The 17,184-nt window shown below is 41.2% G+C and overlaps 1 protein-coding gene across 3 annotated transcripts in view; it reads right to left on the reverse strand.

Moving 5' to 3' along the window:
* Positions 1–17,184, reverse strand: part of SPTBN1 (spectrin beta, non-erythrocytic 1) — a 199,817-nt gene that overhangs the window by 77,760 nt on the left and 104,873 nt on the right. The window lies entirely within an intron of this gene.

A 17,184-nucleotide genomic window follows, 5' to 3' on the forward strand; every position in this document is an offset into this window, starting at 1 on the left:
CCTTCTACCACACCTGGGCCAGCTATTTAAAAATCTCGGAAAGGGCGGGGGGAACTTTGTATGTGTACATGGCAAGAGGTTGTTAACAGTCATACAGAAGAAAACAGCTTCTTTCCTTTTTATTAAAAAAATAATAGCATTAATGTGACTTCCTGTGTCCCAGGTACCTATCTACATGCTTTACAATCCTTGTAATCACTCTATGAGGTAGAATTAGTAACTTTCCAGATGGGCTGGTTCTAAAGCCTAGGTTCTCAATCATGTAATAATGCCTCTAGCACAACATTAAAACAAAAACAAACGTGTCCATGATACAAGATGTAGAGTCACCCACCACCTCACCATCCTAACTTAAGTCCTTATTTTGCCAAAGGGTCTGCTCTATTACTGGGTAACTCCAACTGTGTCTCCAGCAAGTCTAGATATGTCTCTATGGCCCAGCAAGGCTCACTCTACCCACAAAGCTACAGAGAATATAGGTCTCCTCACTCCTCCACATAAGGGCCTTCATGTTAAGCAATCCTCATTGATGCCTCTTTGCAATGAGCATCATGATGTGGTAGGCAGAGTGGAAACCAAGGTGGTACACGAGGACGCTACCACCTCTGGCAGCCTGGCATCAACTCATACCGACCAGTGGAAGTCGACCTGAGGCACTCGCAGTGTCAGCAGCCCAGAGACCAGGAATGTGGTGAACCAAGTGAAGAAAGGGCAGAGAGAACCAGCAGCCCCTCACAAGAGGGGGTGTGGTAAGTCTACATGTCAGTGCAGGAGTGGGAGTCGGAAAGGGCTAAAGTGACTCCCAAAATAAGCCTCCCAGAACTACCAATTCTACCAAAATGTCCTCAGAACAGACCCCCGGAACCAGAAGTGGTTCCGGGTGAGATCTAGCCAGCTAAGTCTTTGTCCGCACAGGCACAGAGAAAAATTAGCCAACCACCTAGAAAATGAGGACTACTGAGAAGCAGAAGAGAAAACCCAACCTTGAGTGAGAGGCAATCCCTAGAAGCAGTGAACTGTAGGTGAAATTCTACTATGGTGACCTTTCTTGAAAACAGAATTTGACAAGATGGTGTGTCTGCAGTAATACCATCATGCATCCGAACAGCAGTTTGCACTTTGTCTGCACAGCAACTCTATCAGGGAGGTGGGACACAAGAGGTATCTCCACCAAAGCTCAAGGCCTGGTGAGGACAAGGGCTGCTCTGCAACACCAGCCAGTAGAGGCACAGCTGACATATGCTGGGTGTCTCTGGGCGTTGCTCAGTCTCTTCCATTGTTTAGTCAAGTTAAGACCAATTATTATGCATGGCTATACCTTCTTGAAGTATCTAGATTCACTGTCTTTTGGTTTTGATAAATAACTTGAAATTTTCAGAAGATGGCTTACTGAAAAGGGATGGAATATTTATAACAGAGAAACATACTTGCTTATTATTAACGAATTAATTATTTAATTAATTTGAGAGCAGGAGAGAGAAAAATCGTGCAAGCAAGTGCGTGCAGGGGAGGGCAGAGAGAAAATTCCAAAATGCCAGGCTTGAACTCATGACCGCTGAGAACATGACTGGAGCTGAAATCAAGAGTCAGATGTTTAATCAACTGAACCACCCAGGTGCCCCCATACTTGCTTAATTTTAACCAAAAGGCTGTGACTATCATCATCAGCCCCTTTGAAGCACATAACTGACTTCCATGCTTTTTGGGGAATGGCTACTACCAATACCACAAGACTGTAATGCTTCAACATTTATTTACTCTGGAGAACTTGCTACAACTAGAAAAATGAACACTGTGTTAGCATATGTTAAGCTGGAAGATATAGAAATAGCTTTGATGAACAGAAGGGCATTGTGTTATGGAAATGATTGTATAGCATCTTTCGGGCAACACCCTGTGCGTGGAGTGCTAAACACAATCATCTTCACCATATGCCACAATTCTGGCTATGAAAAGGGATGGGAGCCAGGGATGAAGAAAGGCCTCAAGGCATGGAACATTTCTGGATGGAAAATAAGGGAAACACAGAAACAGGAACTAGCAAATGACCCATGCAGTATTCCCCCAAAGACTAGATTTGTACCTGGATGCAGAGAATAGATCTTTCTTCTACTTTTCAAATAGTCTGAACCTGCTGGTATAACACAAGAATATTTTCTTCCCAGGATCTTCTTCAAGTGTGCTAAGATAGTGGCCTATCTTAAGGAAATGGTGGCAATCATGTACAATTTTTCTTTGTACAGACTCAGCTACGTTAAATGTAGATGTGGGTTCACGGTAGGAATGGAGAAACAAGGACAGAAGTCGAGAAGAAATCAAAAGGAGGCGATGAAGCAATCATGCCTTGAACACTGCTCCATGGCTGGCTATTTGATGGACATTATTGTATCTATCTGAGTAATGACTAATCAATCAGAAGGTCAGAGTATTAACAAGTTCCAGTCTTTATGAGGCACCTACTGTATGCAGAATTCTGTGTCTCAGTCAAAATCGAAAGTCAAAAAATAACAAAAGTAGCACAGGATCAGTTACCAGGAGAATGACTTCAAGATGTATTTCTAGGTGTTTGGAAGAAAAAGTTTACTACAATTAGGATGGCTTCAGGCCCACCCCCTTCAACAATTCCTGAAGTCTCCTGCCTCATGCTTTTCTCATTCTTACCCACCTTAAATTATCACTGCTGTGGTCATCTCCCCCAAATAGCAGTTTCTCAAAGTTATACCACTGTACCAAAACCTTCAGTGGCTCCCAGCCATCCACAAGAGGGTCCAAATCACTGAGCTGGGAGTTCAAGAGTCTGGAACAGCCTCTCTTGAGGAGGCACATGCTTCCTCTGGGATCCTCCCTGACACATGAGCTCTGTGTTCCAATCTGACAGAGCTTCTTCTGTTACACTCTGAACTCACACCTTGCATATCCCTTTGTCCTACCTTTGCTTACACCATTCTCCTAGAGGGCACTTACTCTATCTCTTACCCTTCTCCTTTAAGACCCAGACCAAGATAAGCTCTTTGAGGGAACAATCATTTGATGGGATGTGAGGTCTTACCTTTTTTTTTCTTTGTACATTTATCTATTTTTGAGAGCCGGAGAGAGACAGAGCACAAGTGGGGGAGGGGCAGAGAGAGAGAGAGACACACAGAATCTGAAGCAGGCTCCAGGCTCTGAGTTGTCAGCACAGAGCCCTACTCGGGGCTCGAACTCACGAACTGTGAGATCATGACCTGGGCCAAAGCCGGACGCTTAACCGACTGAGCCACCCAGGCGCCCCTTATGTCTTATCTTTTTATCATATATCCTGTGTCCTTTATTTCCTCAACTAGCCTGTAATTGTGCCCAGGGCAAGGACTCAATTCTACATCTGTTAAGTGCCATATGCCTGATAGAGCACGCAACAAACATTTGTTGAATGAACCAGCAGACTTCCAGTGCCCAACAAACAGGCACACTGATAAATCCCGCTGCTACTGGTGATCCTACTTAAACTGTTCAAGAAAGAAATTTGAAATCACGTAGACAGGCCTTAAGAAGTTAAATGTTATCATTGTACAGCAACTAAAAATCTTTTACAACTGAATTGCTTCTTGCAACTGTTCCTCAATGTCTGATAAATGATAAAAATGTAATTTTGTGGTACAGCCTTTCAGAATAAAAGGGGTCCAAAGCTAACCTAAAAAGTTTGAAGTTTTTACTTCTTCCCTATTTGTTTTGTGACAACTGCCATCACATACCTGTACAGAACGAGGCAGCAAAATACATAAGGGTGTAATTACAACATTATTTTAACATGACCAAGTAGGCCAATAGTCACAAGACTGAATTTATAATAATTTTAACAATTTATCCATTAAAGCTCAATTCTGGAGTTATTTTAAAAAAAAGAATCTTAATTCAAAACAAAAGACTACAGAAGGGTGGAGTTCCAATGTGTGTCTTGGCTTGAAAAAATAAATAAATCATTTCCCATGAGCAACATGCAAAATACACACAGCCGGAAACCGGAAACAGGCAACTGGCTGTATTGATAATAGAGAATCAAGCTGTTATCTTGAAGCAGCAAAAGGAAGGAAACTAATCTTTTGACTAAAGGCCTCCCTGTGACGGGTTAGTCTGCGTGCGGGCCTTTAATTTATGTTTGCTGATTTATATATAAATAGAACTTGAGTTAAAATATTTTTCCTAACAGTTTAACCTGCTTTGTGGACAAAACACACGTAAACATCTGTTCTAAATGCATGTATAGCAAATATGCAATTCTCTGCTAACACTTAACAGCCTGATACGCAGACTACAGAACAACTGTGAACTCTATATAACCCTGCACCTAGGGTTTACATCCCTCAGGCAGGCCCTGCCTGGAGCTTGCGGCAGGCCTTTCTTTTGAGTAGCCCAGCCCAGTTTTGCCAATGGGGAAACTAAGGCACTGCGGGGGGAGACTCACAATAATGAACTGAATAGACAGGCCAATTCCCAGTGGTCCTGCCTTCCTGTCGCGGTCATCACTTCAAGGTGAGCCCCTTAAAGTCACAATGCACAAAAAGTTAAGACTGTGGATGAGGCTAAGGTAGGGATGATCTGTGAAAGCAAATGGCCAAAGCAACACCACTAATTCGTTTCAATGAGAGCAAAGCTGAGAACTAGGGTGAATTAAGTAGTGTAAAATGCCAAAACCAGGAGGGAAAATTAAATGCCTTAAAAAAAATAGAAAAATTTACCTTATATGTGCAAACTACAAAACAAAACAAACGAATGAAACAAAACACAGACACACACCCATAAATACAGAGAACAAAGTGATGGTTGCCAGAGGAGGGTGGAATGGGTAAAATGGGAGAAGGGGAGAAGGGAGGTTTGGCACAGGGGACCATAGTCAATGGTATTGTAAGAGCTTTGTATGGTGACAGATGGCAGCTACACTTGCAGTGAACACAGCATAACCTACGGAGTTGTTGAATTGCTGTGTCAACTATACTCAAAAGGATACACACACGCACACACCAAATTTATCAAATCACTGGTTTGTGGGCAAATTCACCTCGAGAGAGTTCATTCACATGAACTTGGGAATGTACGTTAATTTTTTAATATTTATTTTAAAATACCAAAAATGTTTCACAGAAAAAATATCAGTAAATGATAAAAGGAAATGATTGGTTCCAGTGCAAAATAATCAATGAAGCTTATTTTAAGAAAGAATGTTATTTTACTAAAAATTTAAATTGCACATAATTTTCCAGGAACACAACTATTAAATAATATCAGATTTCATTATACTGTTTAAAAAATTATTTGGTCAGTACCCTGATTCATATTGGTGATTCTAAAAGAATTACTGTAGCTCCCATCATAGCAACAATAACATATTAAATTTATTGAGCCCATTTGCCAGAATCTCTTCCGTTTTAAATCTATCCATTTATTTAGACCCATTGTTATTAGATATATTAATTATTCCCAGTTTACAGGTGAAGAAATGGAGGCATCAGGTGCCAAAGGTTATATAGTCATTAAGTGATTATAATCAACAGGTTTCTTAAGCCCCCGGCAATGGGATTATGATGCGTGTTGAGTAACAACACCTCATATATTTGACACTGAAAATACACTTTTCCTCCACTTAATATTTAACATAAATGCAGCGTGGGGCACCTGGAAGGCTCAGTTGGTTAAGCGTACAACTCTTGATTTCAGCTCAGGTCATGATCTCGCGGTAAGCAAGTTCGAGCCCACCTCGGGCTCTGCACTGACAATGCAGAGCCTGTTTGGGATTCTCTCTCCCTCTCCCTCTGCCCTCCACTGCTCCCATGCTCATGCGCACTCTCAAAATAAACTTAAAAAATTAAAAAAAAAAACAAAACATAAGTGCAACTTAATCTTTGGAAGTTTGGGGCTGTAAATGTGTTTTGGTGAAAATGTTTCTGAAATTTGTTGCATGTCTTAATAAAATATGTTTATGTTAATAAAATATGATAAAGATTAAAAAAAAAAAACAAGAAACAGGACCTGATAAAGAAATACTCAAGAAACCATTCACTAAATATGTCTGAAAATGGATGGCACACTTCAAAAGTGTGAGCCTACTAACCGCTACTCTCTACCTCTAAGGGACATTCTGGCACAAACCGTCTGCAACTGCAGCCAGGGAGAGTCAGCAGGACCAAGGATGAAGTCCTACACGGCTCCTACGCACTGGTAGATGCTGTGTTAGGGCCAGTGTTAGCTTCACCTTGCTCATTAACATATTAGTTCTAACTAGATGAGGCACAGAAAGATTTTGGTGATTTGCCTGAGGGCATGTGGCTAGCAAAGGCACATCCAGGATCAGAACGCTCATCTCTGTGAACCCTGAAGAATCCCAAAGCTCCTACTCACACGATCATCCCACATTGCTTGAGGAAAATAACATCTTACCTCCCCCAAACGACACCCATCCACTCAGGTCAGCTCCTTGATGATTGAAAAGATCAATTTAAAATAGGGACAAGCAGGGGCGCCTGTGTGGCGCAGTCGGTTAAGCGTCCGACTTCAGCCAGGTCACGATCTCGCGGTCCGTGAGTTCGAGCCCCGCGTCAGGCTCTGGGCTGATGGCTCGGAGCCTGGAGCCTGTTTCCGATTCTGTGTCTCCCTCTCTCTCTGCCCCTCCCCCGTTCATGCTCTGTCTCTCTCTGTCCCAAAAATAAATAAAAAAAATAAAATAAAATAGGGACAAGCAAACTTTGACCTATAGCCTGTTTTTGTACAGTCAAGGGGCTAGCATGTTTTTTATATTAGGGTTGGGGGGGCATTTTAGGGGCAACATCAAAGGAGAATGAGGAGATATGACAAAGACCCTATGTGGCCCTCAAAGCGTTACTGTCCTGCCCTTTACAGAAAAAGCTTCATCAATTCCTGGCTTAAACATTTTTATACTGTCATTAGTCCTGTATCCCCTTTGTTAGCTTCCATTTTCCAATCAAAATTAGCTTAGCAAATACACACTGAGTGCTTGCTATAAAGAAGATACCACACTGGGGACCATTTGAATTTCTACTATTAAACGGGCAGACAGGTTGATGTGCCACATTTTTTTCCTTTTTAATTTGAATTACTAGGACTCTGTCCACATGTCAAATCAGCCAGGGTGTGAACTCTGGGCCCACTTCCCTCCCTAGCTGAGGTATTCTTCTGGCCACCTTGAAAAATAGGATTAACAGTGCTAACCCAGCAGTCAGGGGGGACACAACACAGTGGGCACACAGGCCAGAACTTGAGGCTGTACCTTCATTTCGAAGGATGAGGAAAAGCCAGGAGGCTTCATTTCAGATTTCCCACCTTCCCACTTCCTCTATGCACAAGCTTCAGGTACACTTTATTTGCCATCACCTCTCCTCCTCCAATCCTCCCTGGAAGAAAACTTAAAAACATGAAGTCCCAGGTAGATTAGGGTAATTTGTAATATCCTTAAAAGGTGGAAAACCTTGGAATTAAAGAGACACCACTTTAAGTATTCAGCTTATATGGGAGAATGCTAACATTAATACAGACTCACTAGGAGAGAATTTTTTAAAGGGCAACAACTATAATGGGTACACTAAAGAATTTATAAAGGTTAATTCCATCGCAATATATGAGGGGGATATTATCTGTATCTTTTCTTAGCAACAACTAAAGAAGCAGTAAATAATGTATCCTAACCAGGATATCATATGGCACACAAATTTATTTGTAAAAATAAAATCCTTTACTTCAAGAGCTAAAGGTAGTTTTTTATTATAGTAGCCTTGGGATTAGATTAAGTGGAGGTGGTGAGAGAGAATTAAAATTTATTATGTTTTTTTCATGCAATGCACAAAAAAAGTAGCCACACTGTTCTGTGGATCATGCAGCTGGTCTAAGCCAGTATATTAAAGATCAAGTAGCATGTACCCTGTCCCCTGCTTAGGATTTTCTCTCTTCTCCAGTTTCCCAGAATTCTCAGGGTCAACAGTACAAGGAGAAAAACAGAACTCTCTTCCACACACTAGAGTCACATTACTGTAAGAAATTCAAGATTTCTTGAGAGGATACAGCCCTCCCTCAATGCTTTCAGAAGGGCTGATGCTGCCAGCAGGCTACTGCACCAGTTCTAGCCACTCAGGACAGTTTCTGACAGTTCTATTTAAAGAGGATGTCCAACTCACCTCTAATTTATTATTCCAAAGAGCTAAAGTCCAAGAAACTTTTTAAGCCAGAAACACAAAAACAAGAAGGAGGGGACAGTCAAAAACCTACATGTCATCACAAAGCCATCTCCTTTTCACGGATGGTATAGCATTTAGTACAATGATCATTTCCGAAATCAGTTGTGGAAGTGTCCTTCTAAGATAATCTACCATGGAAGTCCTCCAGCTATGGTTCTATGTGTAAATTTAATCTGCAAAGTATTACTATTTTGGAACAAAGAATGTTACAGGGATGCCAAGGTATCACTTGGAACTACAGAATTAGGACAATTTTCTAATTAATGGGAAATTATATTTAAAAACAAATGAATGTAAACACAAAAGAACTTAGAAAGGGGGCGCCTGGGTGGCTCAGTCAGTTAAGCATCCAACTTTAGCTCAGGTCATGATCTCACAATTCATGAGTTCGAGCCCCACATCGGGCTCTGTGCTGACAGCTCAGAGCCTGGAGCCTGCTTCGGATTCTGTGTCTCCCTCTCTCTCTGTCCCTCCCCCACTCATGCTCTGTCTCTCTTAAAAATAAACAAACATTAAAAACATTAAAAAAAAATTTAGAAACTGACTTCCGTCCTAAAGATCATTACAAATTAGTTACCCAAACCACTCCAACAGAGAATACGACCCGCTGTAGAAACTCAGAGTTGAAATGGCAGATTGGGAAGTTAAATAAAACTGTTTCAACTTCAAGGCCAAACTCCAAAATTGCAGTTTTATATGCAAGTAAGCCCAAGGTTTCATGTGCTGGGGATGGGGGAGAAATGTTCAAATTACAGTTGCATGTCAGAAAGAACCAACAGTTGGGACAAGATTTTTTTTAATGCATAATGTTGTAAAGATAAGCTGCTTCCTGAACTGAACTAAAAAATTTCTGAGTTTAACACTGTTTTGTAAAGTGATATGCCAGTGCATCAAACCAAAATTTTCACTTTTCATGGAGTATTCTTCATTCAGGAAGTAATTTACTGAATGATAAGCTCTGACCCAATCCTTGGTTATAAATTTAAACTCAGCCAATGATTTCACTGGCTAAAAAATTATTCCTTGTAGAACAGCATATGTTTTATTTTATTTTAATGTTTATTTATTTTTGAGAGAAAGAGACAGAGTGAGTGGGGGAGGGGCAGAGAGAGCGAGAGAGACAGAATCTGAAGTAGGCTCCAGGCTCCTAGCTGTCAGCACAGAGCCCAACGCAGGGCTTGAACCCACAAACTGTGAGATCATGACCTGAGCCAAAGTCAGACGCTTAACCAACTGAGCCACCCAGGCACCTCAAACAGCACATGTTTTACACATTAGTACCTGACATTCAGCCATATGGGCCTCTTCGTTTTTTTTCTTCTTGAGTTAATCTGTTAACCAGTAAGCAACCATCTATTGAGTAACAAGTGTGAAGGCACTGGGAAGGGTACCTAAAAGCATTAAAAGTCCTCTCTTAAAATAGTTAATAAGAAATTTTCAATTCCTTGAGAATTCACAACATTAGACAATTGATACCCATATTCAACCACCATTTAGTTATTTTTAGGATATATTAAAATGAAAAAGAGAAAGTTATCACTCACAAGACCAAACACTGAAAAACAATTCCGGTAACTTCCTTTGTGGCTTTACTCAACCTCACACATAGAATGGTTACACAAGATTTCTTACAAAGCCAAATAATACAGAGTTTTGGCGGGCAGATCTTTTAAGTACACATGTACACTACCTTGTTTTAATAAAGGAGGACAGAAAACTTGGAGGTATAAATGACCTCAGATTTAGCCCCTATGGTGACCTAGTCAACAGGGTGGGTGGCACCAAAGAATCCCTCACCCTAATCAAAAGAGGACAGGACAGTTGAGTTTATACTAGTTTTTTTTTTCTTTAATCAAAACCTATTTTTCATTAATAGGAATACTAATCAAAGCTTTAAGCACAATTTTGTATAAGACAATGCACAAGGTGTAATTATATAGTATTACTTAACCCAAATGCCAATCTCTTCCTACAACACAGAATGCATATCTTTACAACACCCCAGAGTGCGCCCCCACACACAGGACCACCACCTCGGTTGTTCTGAGTCTGTTCCTGTCTCTATGAGGCAAGTCTTTACCTCCCATCCCACAGCTTTGGGTACTTGTAACAGGTGTGGGGACCTTGCTGTTTGTAGTTTTGCAGGTTTGTGACATGATGGGGAAGGGTAAGGCAACCCTGTCACAGGAGAAGTATTTCTGCTAGTTACCTAGATATGCCTGGGAAGCCAACTGCTATGGCTGATTTGTTCTTGAGGGACATTTTATTGCTTAATGAAGACTTTAGCTGTTTCTCCTCAATAGCCTATATAAAGATAGTAATCTTGGAAACTGGGTGGGAAGGGCTCACAGCCCATAGATGATGTTCCGCTGAGGTGGCAAAAAGTTCCACCTACAGGACTAGGTGGAAGTAGGCAAAAATAAACTAACTCTACTCCTTGGACTTGAAAAACAAATCCTGTCACTTACTGAAAACATGAAGAAAAGGGCATACTAGTATGTGGTTGGTGGGAGGATAAATGGGCAATATCAAAAATTAAAAAACGCATTCCCTCCATCTACCAATCACACCTGTAGAGTTACTTTCCAGAAATGCTTGTGCAAGCACACAAAGATGTATGAGACACAGATTGCAGACTTTAAAAAAAAAACTAAAAAACAAACAAAATGTTTATCAGTAACAACAAAAGAGTAAAGACCAGAAACAACTAAATATACATTAACAGGTTGATAAAGTAAAATATGATGCATTCATGTAAAAGAATAGTCTGTACGCATTAAAAAGAGTAAGGGAAATCTGCAGCATACAGGTTTAGGGAGACAGCCATGAATGAAGTCACTTACAGAACACTGTATATACTTAGTATGATCCTATAGAGAAAGATATGTATTTAAATGTAAGCAACCAAATAAAAAGGTATGGAAGGACACTTCCCAAACTATTAACTGTAATGGTCTCAAGGGAGACAACCAGAACCTGGAGGACTTATGCTTCTGTATTTCTGCACTGTTTGTTAGTTGTTTTGTAAAAACAAACAAAACAAAAACAGCATATACCACTTCTAAATGTTCAAAGGGCATTTCTATTTGAGGGAAAAACATACAATTCATCTTAATTTGGGTAGGAGAACCGAGCCTCACAAATGGGTGCGAGATTGATGAGCAGGAATAGAAAGGGCATTTGCTGGAGGAAATCATTCTCCCAGGGCACAACAAAAGGTCATATGTGAATGCTGTCTCCAGTGAGTACTCTAAAATAAATAAAATGTCACCCCAAATTTTCATGCCTATCATCTGGAGAATGCCAAATCAGTATTTAACTTTATACAACATTTATAAGCAAAATAAGGCAAACAGATACTATTTCTTCCCTTTAATTGAGGGAAGAAATTCCCTAATTAATAGGGAATTGAGCCTATTAATACAAAAATAAGTGACATTCACTAAAGAAACACTGAGGTCTACAGGATACTCGGGAAGTAGTTTGCAAACCAGGCTCCCAGAGGTCAGGCTCCAAGTACCTACTTATTTGCACTCAGGTCAGAAAAGCTCCATTATACCCTTTATTTACCTAGGTTCCACCTCTGATTTCATCTGCAGAGAAAATAATTCCATTTTTAAAAAGCGTTCATAAATCACTATACAAAGAAATAGGAAATTAGGATGCGTGCTGGAGGGGTTTTCAGTTTAATAACACACGACAGTTAATTACACAGCATGTAAGAAGTGGCAAAAGAGAGGAAGGAGCAAAGCACTGTAGGATCATGTGACCAGAGGTGATTCAAGGGGTCAAAATGTCACCAATGAGGTTTAAGTCCAGGTGACATCACTACACAGCCACAGGGATAAGATCAGAGCCCAATGGGGTTCATCCACTAACAATTCTAAATGATAGAGAAATTCAATTACTGTCTTCTATATTAACCAGCGTACTTAGGGTTTATGGAGCACTTACTGTAAAAGGGCCAGGCACCCTTCTAAGCACTTCACTGAAACTCATTTAATTTTTTTTTTTTTTAACTTTGTGTGTGTGTGTGTGTGTGTTTATTCATTTTTGAAAGACAGAGACAGAGCACAAGCAGGGGTGGGGCACAGAGAGAGGGGGACACAGAATCTGAAGCAGGCTCCAGGCTCTGAGCTGTCAGCATGGAGCCCGATGCGGGGCTTGAACTCACGAACCATGAGATCATGACCTGAGCTGAAGCCGGACGCTCAACCGATTGAGCCACCCAGGCGCCCCTAAACTCATTTACTTCTTACAACCGCCATGTAAAGGAGGTACTCTTATCAAACATGTTTTGCGTAACAGCAAACCAAAGCTCAGAGAGGTTCAGTGACTTGCCCAAAGTCACAAAGCACAGTCCCATGGATTGGAACCAAGATCTGCCTTGCCAGCCCCCACTGCTCCAAACAGAATTCTACACTAGGCTGCATCTGAGATGAAATAGAGGAGTCAAGCCTGACTGGTGAATACGTTTTTTCCCCCACCTAAAGGGAGCAACATGGAACTAAATATCTTACAGTATCCTGTAAACTTACTTCCTGACAATTTGAACACCAGGAGTTTTACTTAAAATTCAGTGCAGAAGCCCTCACCAAAAAGAATCCTCCTTTCAACAGTTCTTTCAGTTCCACTGGGATCTCCCGTCAAGTCTCAACAATGGAAGCATGCTCCTCTGCCCTGCCTGTACAAGTTACCGTGTACTATCAAGGACTCCTTGCTTTCAGTCACCACCAGTCCAACCCCCAAGATCAACACTTTGCTTTTCATGTCACCTGTAGCTACAACACAGAACCATCCATTACACTCCCATCCCAACCCCCATTAAAATTCTTTGTTAGACTCTGGAACAACCAGCTTTGTGACTGTTCTGCCATCACGTATTTTAACAAACATATGAGATAATTTAAAGAATGCATCTGTTAAAAAAAAAAAAAAATTATTGAGGGGTACCTGGATGGCTCAGTCAGTTAAGCATCCAACTCGATTCAGCTCAGGTCATGATCTCACGGATTGTGGGTTCAAGCCCTGCACTGGGCTCTGCGCTGATGGTGCAGAGCCTGCTTGGGATTCTCTCTCTTCCTCACTCTCTCTGCCACTCTCCTGCTCTTTCTCTATCAAAAAATAAACTAAGTAAAATAAAAAATAAATCCGTTATCAACTGAAAGCTTTCAACAGTTGAGGTTACACAAAACCAGGCTTCCAGAGGCACCCTATTCTTGGCCCTGATAATTACAGGTATCCCATACCCCAAACCACAAGGCAGCATATCTGCAGCCAGGGGAGAGTGAAATGCCTGTTGTCTGGCACAGGCAAAGGTCCTCATTCAGGTTTGGAAAGTGAGCAGAGTAATTAATTAATAAAAAGAATAGCTTAGAGTAATTAGCAGCAACAAAAAATGTTTAGCTGAATTTCCTCTTTTTATCTTGAGGCAGTTCCTATGGACAGATAGATGCTCAGGATTAATGAACTTTAATGAGACCTGCAGCAGCTGGCTAATTAGTAAGGAAGAAGCAGTAATGACAAGGGGGAAAGGGCTGTATTCTTGTTATGAAGCTCAGGCCTTGAACAGTTTTTTTTTTTTTTTTTTAAACCATGGGGCTATACCCCCAGGAAAATCCATGAAAGGCCTCAAAGTGGTCCCAGAACAACAACAACAAAATGGCATGAATGCTGTGCCACCCAAGGGTTGGCTCGCCGGCTGAGGAGTAAACCGCGGGAGCCCAGATGCAGGGGAAGCTCAGTGCCGGCCATGATCCTCTGGAGAGCAACACCAACTGGTCAACCCCGAAGGAAGCCCATGTCCTGGGCAAGCTGGTCAGACACTGGCTTGTGTCTCACTGAAGCCCTTACTGAGAATTTTCAACTTAGAATACTGAAAGGTTATAAGGCACAAAGGAGGAGCACTTAGTGACTACAGACAACTCCTCTACTCTCCACCCTCCACTTGTACTCTCATTATCTTTGTTATGTGTGCATCTCATCTTCATCACCTCCAGGCATGGTAAGAACCCAAATCCTGTCAGAATTAACTCGCTCCTCACAATAAACTTCTTATTCTGTCAAGAAACAATGAGGGAGGGAGGGAAGATTCTTTTGCTGAAAGAATCAGAACATACTGGAATTACCACACCCACCCCACTGCCCCAGACACACAAATAAGCAGAGGATGGCAATACTATTGATCATACTAATTAACAAGTCCTGTGCTTCAAATTGCATTCCCAGTAATGGGGATGAATTTGTCTTTTGTGTATTCAAGACATGCACTGTGAAGAGCCAGGGTGGGCATTTAAAATGAAAGGTGCCCAGCCAAAGTGGGCCAGAGGCTTCTAAATGGTGGTTTCCTGAAAGTTTCAGATAGTTTTCAGCTTCACACATAGTTAACCACAACTCTACACAGCAGCAAGAAACAAAATCTACTCTTTATGGACCAGAAAAGTCACTCCAGAGTAACTCTCACAGAGATACTACTTCAAAGATAAACAGCTTTTCAGCCATCACTGTCATGTAGAGGATTTGTTAGGGTTCTACCTGACCACTTGGAAGCTTCAATTTGTTCAGCATTAGCTTCCCTCCCCACGACAGGGGCCAAAGGCTATATCAGGACCAGTCTGCAAACCTCTTAAATACATGGCTTTAAAGTAAATGAAAATATTCCTCTCTTAGTCATTTACATGAAGAAGGTCATACAGATTTGTCCTAGCAACATGGGAGAGCAGTCCTCATTAGGAGCCTTTACTCTAGGAGAGGAGAAAAGAAACACTCAAGTTCAGCATAGAGATTTGGGTTTATAACCTGCCCCCCAAGTAAATATAGTTAACTGCTGTCGACTATTTACTTTTACAGTTTTAGGATCTTGCTGTCACACCGTACTTTCTCACAAGACCTAACAGTCATTTTAGTCAATGCGTTTGGCTAGAACTGGTTCCTACATTCTATTTAAGACTCTTTAAGACTTACATTCTACCTAAACCCCAGGGTCAACAGTCAGGAGTTACTGGAACACATAAAGATACCTTTCAGAACTCCACACAGCAGATCTTCCCAATTCAAAAGTAGGACTGAACTGCAATGATCATACTCCCTGGATATGCCTCATCTTCAGCCATGTGCTCCAGCTAGGTGAGATCTGGTCTGCCCACAAGTTCTGATATTGAGGGGACTAAAGATTTCCCTGCATTCCTACTGCACAGAGATGAAGCACCCCTCACTGGGTGCTATGGTCTCTCCCTGTAAATGTGAAAGACGGGGAGTTCAGGTGTTTTCAGAAATGTTCTGGTTTATGGTTATTACATGGTTCACCCATAAATGGCTCCACACCAGCTGTCATCTCCACAGAATCAATCCTAAAAAAATAGCAGCTGATAATCTGGTACTGACTCTCTTTAGATGTCACTCTTTACAGCTGTGGTGTACCACACGCTGAATGGAAACTGTTATAATTCATCTTGACTACATGCTTGTCATACCTCCTTCTACATCTTGAGTATACTGCATCTCAGAGAAAAGGTGAATGAGATCACTTGAACTACATAAATCCAAAATATAAAGCTTACTTTCCAAAGAGATCAAAATGTGAGTTCATAACACATACATCATATATATAAGAAGGCTTCTCTACAGCACCATCAAAAGAAAATTTGCTGGGGGGGAGGGGTGGGGAAAGACATGCAGCACAGACATGGCACCTCTCAGTACTGCAATTGTCAGGCCTTCCTAAAATGTTCACAGTTTTCTAGATAGGGGCCAAAGAAGAGAACAAACCCAGTGTTCACCAACCCAACAGACCCATCATGAGTTTTGTGATTCCAGACAGTGCAAGCAGCAGAATTACCATCACACATATATTTTTTTAAAAAAAGGTCATGAGAAGACACTTGCCTAGGTCAAATTAAATCATTTCTGGAACTGGGTGGGCGGTGGAGGGAACTATATACAATAAATACAAATCACTTGCTCCTCTTATGCCAAATTTACAACACAATGTATGATGAACAAAATCAAGCATGCAGTTTTAGAATAGCAATGAGCAAGGATGAACTGGTGCTTCTCTTAAAAACTATGTGTGTATCTGCTGTGGGAAAACTCAAAAGGTGGCCCGAAAACAAAATATAAATAGCAGCTGGAAGTCTTCGCCTATACTTGGCAGCAACAGTCGAGCCAGAAATTGGGATTATCTACTTTATTCACACATGGACATCACAGAATAAAAGGCAACTTGGCCTAAATACACCAACAAATGCTCCAGCAGCTGAAAATGTTTAAAGTCAAGAAAAATCAGCAAACTCCATGAATGTAAACTTAAAACATGGGTTCTGGCCCAGCTCCATGTTCCCGGGTAAGACCATCACCACTGAAAACTGCTCCAGGGTTACCTTCTGTGGAGGCTACCACAGGAGTAAATATCACCCTTTTAACTCCAAAATTCTACTCCAGCACTATGACCCTTCATTCCAGGCTCTCCAAGTCTCTTTACAAATAATGTTGTACACTGGCAAAATACCAGGCAAAACAAAACACCACTAACGAAAACAAACAAACAAACAAACAAACAAAAAACACATCTAAACAACAAAAAACCAATCCCGCTAAAATGGAGGTGGAAAGCATGTAACACAGTGACAAATAACTTGTGACACTCTAGGAGGAGAGGGGACAGATGGAGGAGCCTGCACTGTCAGACGAATGCCTCTTACCCTACCAGAATTACCGAAGCAAACCACCGAAGAAAAGGGAATGAAGTCTTCCTAGACTAGGCAAGGCTTAAATTTTACGTTGCATTTACCATGCTGCCCTTCACTACCCCCACCAATTCAGAGTGAAAGTCTCAACAGATCCTTTACAGTTGGAGTATGCTCAGGAATTTCCACTTCCCAGCAAATGCTTTCACCAATCAAGGTTTTGAGAAGTCCTAGCAAAATGCTAACCTGCGATCTACAAAAGCATAGGCCTTAACTGCCAT

The sequence above is a fragment of the Neofelis nebulosa genome, chromosome 9, assembly GCF_028018385.1.
Source record: "Neofelis nebulosa isolate mNeoNeb1 chromosome 9, mNeoNeb1.pri, whole genome shotgun sequence".
Taxonomy (NCBI): domain Eukaryota; kingdom Metazoa; phylum Chordata; class Mammalia; order Carnivora; family Felidae; genus Neofelis; species Neofelis nebulosa.